The 7,864-nt window shown below is 38.7% G+C and overlaps 2 long non-coding RNA genes across 2 annotated transcripts in view; one reads left to right on the plus strand and one right to left on the minus strand.

Moving 5' to 3' along the window:
• The window catches only part of LOC127481837 (uncharacterized), a 56,522-nt gene that overhangs the window by 28,110 nt on the left and 20,548 nt on the right, over positions 1-7,864 (minus strand). Inside the window, exon 4 of the long non-coding RNA XR_007908340.1 lies at positions 7,429-7,589. This is a non-coding gene — a long non-coding RNA (uncharacterized LOC127481837). The remainder of the gene's footprint in view (positions 1-7,428; positions 7,590-7,864) is intronic.
• Positions 17-5,989, plus strand: LOC127481842 (uncharacterized). Its single transcript, XR_007908345.1, has 3 exons — positions 17-1,079; positions 3,061-3,108; positions 5,246-5,989. It is a non-coding gene; the product is annotated as an uncharacterized LOC127481842 (long non-coding RNA).

A 7,864-nucleotide genomic window follows, 5' to 3' on the forward strand; every position in this document is an offset into this window, starting at 1 on the left:
TAGGTGTGTTGCCTGTTTGGTCAATAGCAAGAATATTTTTTTATTGTTGATGCTGTTAATCTTTTTGTCTTCTCTGGATCCAGGTGTTCTCTTCACTGTTATTCATGTGAAGTGCTCCCCTTTGATTTGGAAACAGGTAATACTTCTGAATTTGTATTTGTAGGTCCAGCTAAACCAGGCACTGTACAAAAAGTTTATGCAAACCAAACTCTCTTGGGCCTTTTCTCTCTTATCCTGTGTCCTCTACAGTTGTGTTTTCTGAAAGTGCCTGAGGGAATAGTCAATCCCTGCTGTGATGGTGATATGCACTGGGTAGAACCAGGGTGAAAACATCAGGCTTCCTAAAGCTCATCCCCTAAAATTCAGATTTTATTTGCAGGCTTGCAGAATGAAATAACAAGTTGCAGCTTGTGTTTATGGGCCATTAATTGAAGTCAGTGGATTCATTTATTTAGTAAGGATTCAACTACACTTCCTGCTCAATATACAAGGTACTGGGTCAGGTTAACATGAGTACAGAGTATAAGACACCTCATTCTTACAGCTTTTCTTCATTTGTGAACAGGATGCCTTCAATCACTAAATAGCTTTAGTATGGCTGAGGTAAATTTCAGTTTAGTTTTCTAACCAAAATATTAGAAATTATAAGATATGTTAAACAACTTTGAAAGACATTTTCAGTGTCCAATACTGGAAATTTTTTCTTCTATCTTCACCCAGCTACAAGTGTGAATCAGCTTTTTTCTCTCTTCCAAGTTTTGATTGAGGGATTTTACTTTTGCACTGACCTACTAATTTGGGAGAGTTAAAGTGCAGTGATAGACCTGTAACTGAAATACGGCCCTTAACTGTAAAGCTCATCCTTGGCAGTTATGCAACGATTTTTCACTTCCTCTTAGAATCCTTCTTCATATGACACCCCTAATTAGGCTCAAAAAGCATTGAGAAAGGAGGGCAGTGAAGAGATATTTTTATCAGTTACTGCATTTTGAAAGAGCACTTGCAATAAAACAAAAGGGAAAGAACCAGTGGATAGAAGATTCCTGAGAGGAGAACAAGGGAAGGAATAGCAGAAGAGTGTAAGTAAATATGAAAGGGAATATTGTGCAGAGATAAGTATGGCCTGTGAAGGTATTTCCTGAAGCAGAGAAAAATTTGAATTACAGTTTTGTTTCTGTACTGCTACATGTCTCCAGGTGTCCTCAAAGCTCAAATGTGGATTGCCTGTAAGAATTCAGAATATTTCAGGGTGTGTTAAAAATGACTGGGGAGGCACAATTTCCCTGCTAAGGGTTTTTTTAACCTCTGGTAATGAAGCAGCATAATGGAATTGGCTGATTCACAGCAGTACCTAATTTTTATCTCTGCTTGATGGCCTCACATTACAGCTTAAAGTCTGCTACAAAGAACAAGGCTGCTCATACCTAGTTGCATTTTGTCTTTCATTTTAAATAGACCTTTAAAAATATTTCTACCATAATCCATTATTTAAAATTCAAGAAAAGCTTCATTTTACAAAACCAACCTTGGGAAATACAACCACAAAAGGATGAGCTTTATATGCTGGCTGAAATGAAAGCACTTGCCCTCAGGCCTTTCTTGGAAACACGCAGGTATGTGATGTAAATGCACAAGTTGTGTTTCTTTTCTCCTCATAAATAAGTCAAGAAGCTTTAAGAGCATCTAGAGAGCAAAGATCTCCTGTATGCAAAACTCTGTGTGGCCTTTATTTAGAGAGCATATGACTTGCACATCCTGCTCTACTTCTTGTGGTTCAGAAGAGGAATGGGAGAGGCTTAGCAGGTTATCCAGCTTTCTCTGAGATTTATGGATGATGCTACGTGCCCCCTCTGGTTTACTTTTTAAGCATCAAATAAATAAACTTCTGTTCTCTGGGGACACAGTTCTCTCATGTAACAAAATTGCTGTAAAGGAAGCTTCTGCTATCTTAAACTCACACAAGAATTGAGATACAAGGGTGCACTTAAAGCCTGCAGGATTTGGATGTGTCTGGAGCCTGTTGTGGTTTACAGCAAGCCCTGCTCCTGATGTAATGTTCAGGATGGAAGGCACAGGGCACCCACTATAAAGACAGATCTCTGCTTTCCAATGGTTTAATAGGAAAATCTTGCCACAAGAGAAGCCTGAACAGAAATCCCAAAGGTTTGGTTAGAAACACATGCAGTACTTTTGATGGGGGGTCGAAAATAAATTAGTATTCTGCAGATGTGAGGAAAGTTGTCTGAGGGGAAACTGCTAAGATAAAAGAAGTATGTGAAAGTAATGTAGATTCATACTATGTAGTGCCTGAGCCTGGGCCTGTGATGTAGCTTTATCTGTAACTTCATTTTAGATAAAAAAGCTTGATCTTACTACTGCACCTCTGCCTGTTGCCATGCAGTACGTATCATTTCTTACAATTCTTGATGCAATGCTGCACAGAAATTGGAGATTTTTTTTTTTTCACAATTCATTAGCAGCTAACTAATGTTATTACTGAAGATGAGCTGAACAATCTGTTCCATGTCTAACTGAAGCCACTGTGGTTTTGCATGTGGAAGGATGCTCTGGTGATGCATAATGGTCTGAATAATGAGAGAATGCTTTGGCATCAGTCCATCTCATCCATTCTTGAACGATTTCCTTCTTGAAGGGCTTCTAATGCAACTGCTCTTTCAAAGGGCAAGAACAGTCAAAGCCTGTTGTGCTGCAGAGGTCAAGCTGAAGAAAATTTTTTTCACTTCCTTTCCACATGCATTACAGCACAAATAAATCCTGCTTTTTTTGGTCATTATAGCTCTTGTACCTTCTCTCTGAATTTACACAGCCTATGAAACTGTTGCTGTTTTGGGCGATTTCTTTTAGCACAAGTTATTGTTGGTAACTTTATTCTTTTGATTTTGCCAAATTCAGTTATTTGAATACAGACACTCATTTAAACCAAGACTAAAGAGACTAATAACCTCTCAGCTTGTTTTAAGAGTGTTATGGAACTTGAATTAAGAATCAAGTAGAGAAAGCAAATATGATGCAGTAACTTTGGAACATCTGTGTATTCAGGAGGACTTTCAAGCACAGATGCAGGCAAATGCCTCAAACTCCTATTGTGTAAGTATTTCTTACTTATCTTAAGAGATAATAGGAAAGAATTGCAACAAGTGAAAAGTCAGATTGTAAATTTAAAAAATTTTGTCAATAATATTATTGTGATTATAGTAAACCAATCCAAATACCCCAAAATACTGTAATATTGGCATTACAAACTTCAATTTAAATAGTGGCATTTTCTTGCACTGCTAGCAGAAATGCTTTCCTAAATATTATCAAATAGCAGAGCAATTACCAAAACCAGTCACAGGGAGTTCCTTTTAACTGTGTGAGACATGCAATGACTTGATTTTTCTCTGACGGGCTACATGTTAGATAGAGATAAAAAAGTCTCATTGTATAAACCTTTTCTCATATTATTTGACCTATTTGGTTTAATCTGAACATTTTTCATGTATCATAAAATTGTGATAATATTTTGGAAATTTTCCAATTTTTTGTTTGCTTTCCAGTCTTTTTTTTTTTTTGCTGTTGTTGTTAGTAAATGACATTTTATTTAGAGACAACATAAAAATTACTGTGTTTTAAAATTATTTTTATCCAGCATTTGTCTGCCTGTAACTCAAAAATGGTCTGTTCTGTTAAGGAGCTTCTCATAAACATTCTTCCTTTTCCAAATTACTTTGCCAGCTGTATCAGAGAAGGTTTTAGTTGAGTTGAGCTATGAATATATTCTGCTTGTATGTATCTTTTTCCTGTATTTTGCTCTTATAGACCTCAAAGGTGAACTGATTTCCCTGTCTGGGTATTTCTGGATCAGGTGCTCCACGAGAACCTTGCATTTTCCAGGTTGCTGGTTAGAGCTGTTTGTAGCCTGTGTAGCACAAACTGCTGTTCTATGGCAACTAAAGGATGTTTAGAGTGTTTTTCATGCTCCAATGGGAACTGCAGAGCTGATCATTATTTCACAGCCTGCTGAATATTCTTTTCACAGGGTATTTACTTGAGTGTGCACTTGTGCTTATCTAAAAACACTTGCTATCGATGATGAAAGAACAGAATTTATTTGGAGTAAGATGTGACAGCATGGACTGAATCTCTGGAAAAGCTGCAGCACCAGATTTGCTCTGAGAATGTACTGCCTTCCCATCCAACAGGCTACAACGACTGGAACTCCACCACATAACTTCTCTTTTTTAAGGTCCCCTGCAAATGGAATGAACCCCTGTGCACTGTGCAGAGATGTTCAGGACTAGCAAGGTTACAATCCAGGACAGCAGTGAGTGGCAGATTCCAGCTCCGTTTGGAATCTGTACAGTGCTTAAACTGCAGTTGCACAGCCTGTTGGTCCCTTCCCACGCCTGCACACGTTTTCTTTACTCACTACTGTTTGGATTTTGTAGTGATGAGCTCTTACAAGACTTGGGTTTGGGAATTTCTTTTGAGAGCCCCTTGGTAGCCAACTGGCCTGAATTCCAGCAGTGCTCAGTGCATGCAGCTCCTGCTCTGGTAAACAGGGTTGCATGTACTTATGTCAGCAATGCATTTTTGCAGTATCTCAGCAAATGACAGTCATAGCTGAGCTTTCATGCTTCTGCTGCACAATAATGCCCTGCCACTGAAACATGTGGAGGAAGGGATGGAAAAACCCAGTTATCCTGTGTATGTATTTAATAAGCTGCCTAGTCTAGTAGTTAATACTGAAGCTAACGAGATGTGATTGTATGTTCTGAAGCAAGACTGTTTGTCCATACATCTGCATCCTTGTTTTAATCATATCTTATGTGGTTTCAGAGGCAAATCCCAGGAATGTGGAAGAAATGTTGACTGCAGTATGCAATGTATACCATGACTTTAGCTATTGCTTTACAGTCCATCACACTTAGTCAGAGTTGCAGAAATAACATGCCTCTTCAGTAGATCAAAGTGGAGGCACTGACACAAGGTGGAATTTCACCCTGTGTATGCTTGAGCTGCTGTTTTAACAACACAGAACCATAATAAGCACTCGGTGATGCAGCACAAGGATTCAGGGAAAACAGGGTGAGTTGTGGGCAGTAATCTCCCAATGACATTATCTAAGCTAAGTCTATCTTAAAGTCTTTCTACCATCCAGATAACAATGGAGGAAACAAAGGAAGTTGTGAGCCTTAGTAATACTGGTCTGATCCAGATCAGTCCCCTTATTTTCTTACAGGAGGGAAACAAGAAAGCACCTTATGTCCAGCCTGAGAAGGCACTTGTTAAGACTGCTATTGATAGGAGAGACAGTTTCATCCTTACAAGAAAGACTCAAGAGCATCTTCACTGTAACCACAGAGACTTGATCACAGGCTTTGCTCTTCATCCATGAATGGAATCAGCCTGGCCCAGTAAAGTCAAAAGTGAGGCTGTGATCTGGCCAGTGTATATTTAAAAGAATTGTGAGAGAAAATGAAAGCCATTGACTAAGGAGGAGGGAGTGATTGAACTCTTTCAGTTCACTATTTTATCACTTTACCACTAGCACTGATGTATGCAGAGAGAAACAGTAACAGCCTGGCAATGCTGACTTCCTAATCATACTGTATAGACAGAAAACAGGGAGTAAATTAATCTATAAGAAGCAAACACTTTGTGTAGAAATTACTTGATTGTTCTCATGATACCTGCTGCTATTATATTTTTCTCCCGGGTTTATAGATACTACCAGCCATCCAGAAAGATGAAGTACTCATATCTCTAAAGTAAGCTTTTTGTTTCCTGATGCAAATATGTTTAGGAAGTTTTTTGAAACTTATTTTCTGCAGCTGAAATTGGGTGTACAACCATGTTTTCTTAAAGTATCTTCAGCCAATACAAAATACTGTGGAGTTTGGCATCATAACCATGATTTCACTTACACTTGGCCTCATTTGAAGAACTTATGCACCTCTTCTAAATCACTGATTAGGGAAAACCAAATTATCCTGCCTAACCTCACTCAACTGACACAGAGAACTCCATGTCACTGAGATGATGGTTGAGCCAAATGTCATCTGTCTAAAGAACAGTGTTTAAGCAGCAGGGGTGTAAATTGTCGTTTACTCCCCTGGCACAGGTAGTATTTTAACAACTGCTCTTGATCAGTGAGCATGGAGCAGAGCTCAAGCTAAGAAATGCTGCTGTGCTGCTAAAATGACTCTGTGGCTTCGACCACATCAGCAGGTGGGAGATTCCAGTGGAGCAGGTCTAGAGAGCACCTGAGAAAGTACTGAGGGCTCCCCATCTGCTCTGTGTGTGTTTGAATTCTGCTCCAGACGAGCTCTTGTCTGGCTTGTTGGACTGAATATTCATTAACAGCTGGGCTGCATTAGCTGCTCAGACTGAATATTCTGTTTCATCTTTATTTGAAAGGAATCCAGTTCATGAGCTATGGGACTGCTCAGCAGGGAAAGCCAAAGCACTGTGAGCAAGGAATGATCAGGAGCCTTGATCCAGGATAGTACTTGTGGCTCAAGCTACCTTAGACTTACCTTCTGACCATATGGCTGCAGCCAGACTCAAGTGTGCTGTTGCCTTGAGAAAGACTGGCTCAGACTTCTCTGAGCAAGTTGCACAGTGAAGTTGGTTACCCTCACTCTACAAGATTAGTCTGGTTTTAGGTCTAACTGAGACTATGGCACAACTAGATGCAGATATTTGGTGGTGTATAGCATATACAAGGTTCAGTTAAGGATCTTTTACTGGGAACTTAGGTTTGAATTTACTGTTACCTTGCCAGTAGTTAAGGCAGATTTTATAATTGAAACTCTGCAAAGGAGGAGCCTTAAATCAGTAATTCCCTTGTAGATGCTATTTGCAATCTTTAGATCTTTCATAGTCCCCTACTGACCATATTCTTGGCACTGCTCTGCCTTTGAAAGCTCTTGGCACTATAGGCCATGTCTTCAGAGTCCCTAAATTTAAACCAGAGTTCCTGAACTTAAACCAAGGCTTATGGGGTTCTCATCAGGTTCTTCCATATTCCAATTTTATTGTCATATCATTTCAAAGTGTATTACTGAAATTAAAAGATTTGGGTAACTAGTTCTACCAAACAAACAAACAAAAAGTAGTTGGCCTACCTAATTATTGTAAAGTTGGATATAGATTGGAGCACAGCAAATGGCAGTTGCAGCAGTTAACCTTTGTATAGTGCTCTCTAGAATGAACTCTGCACTTTGCTACCGTCAAATCTGGTTGTTCCTGGCATGTAGCCTATTTCCAGTCTAGTGTTCCTTCTGAAGTATTTTATTAAAAAGATTTTTAAAAAGACAACTGATGAAACAGTCTATGAAAGCAGTTAAGCTAAGGGAGTGGTGTCTGCTTTTATTTCTTCTAACAAAGTGGTTTGTTTAGGGAAAAAAAGTTTTCTCTTACCTTGCTGAGAGTTTCACATGTTACTTCTCAGTGGCAGTTTGCCAAGTGAGTGTGGCTGGATGCTCTGCACATGGAGGTGGTTTCTTTTGCTGCTGAAACCCAAACTCTGCAGTTTTGAAGATCAAAGTGTAGTTTTTCTAATGTCAACATTTCAGTGTATTCTGAAATTAGATGATGATAGCATTAGTTCACTACATGTAACTGTTTAACTTTAAAACAGATTTTAAAATATATTAATATTTTTAAATTTATATAGTACAGCTTCTAGGACAAATACCAGTGGACAGAACACTGAAATAGAAAAGTGCAGTGCAGGAATACCAGGTTTCATGAGAAAGATCTGAAGTATTTGTTTTTATTGTCTGTTTAAACTTTTTTTGGTTTTAGATTGTGACCTCTAGTGCTGCTTAAGCTTTCTAGAACAAATATGAAATAT

This window comes from Manacus candei, unplaced genomic scaffold, assembly GCF_025592945.1.
Source record: "Manacus candei isolate 608988 ecotype Guabito, Panama unplaced genomic scaffold, ASM2559294v1 h1tg000082l, whole genome shotgun sequence".
NCBI classification, from domain to species: Eukaryota; Metazoa; Chordata; class Aves; order Passeriformes; family Pipridae; genus Manacus; species Manacus candei.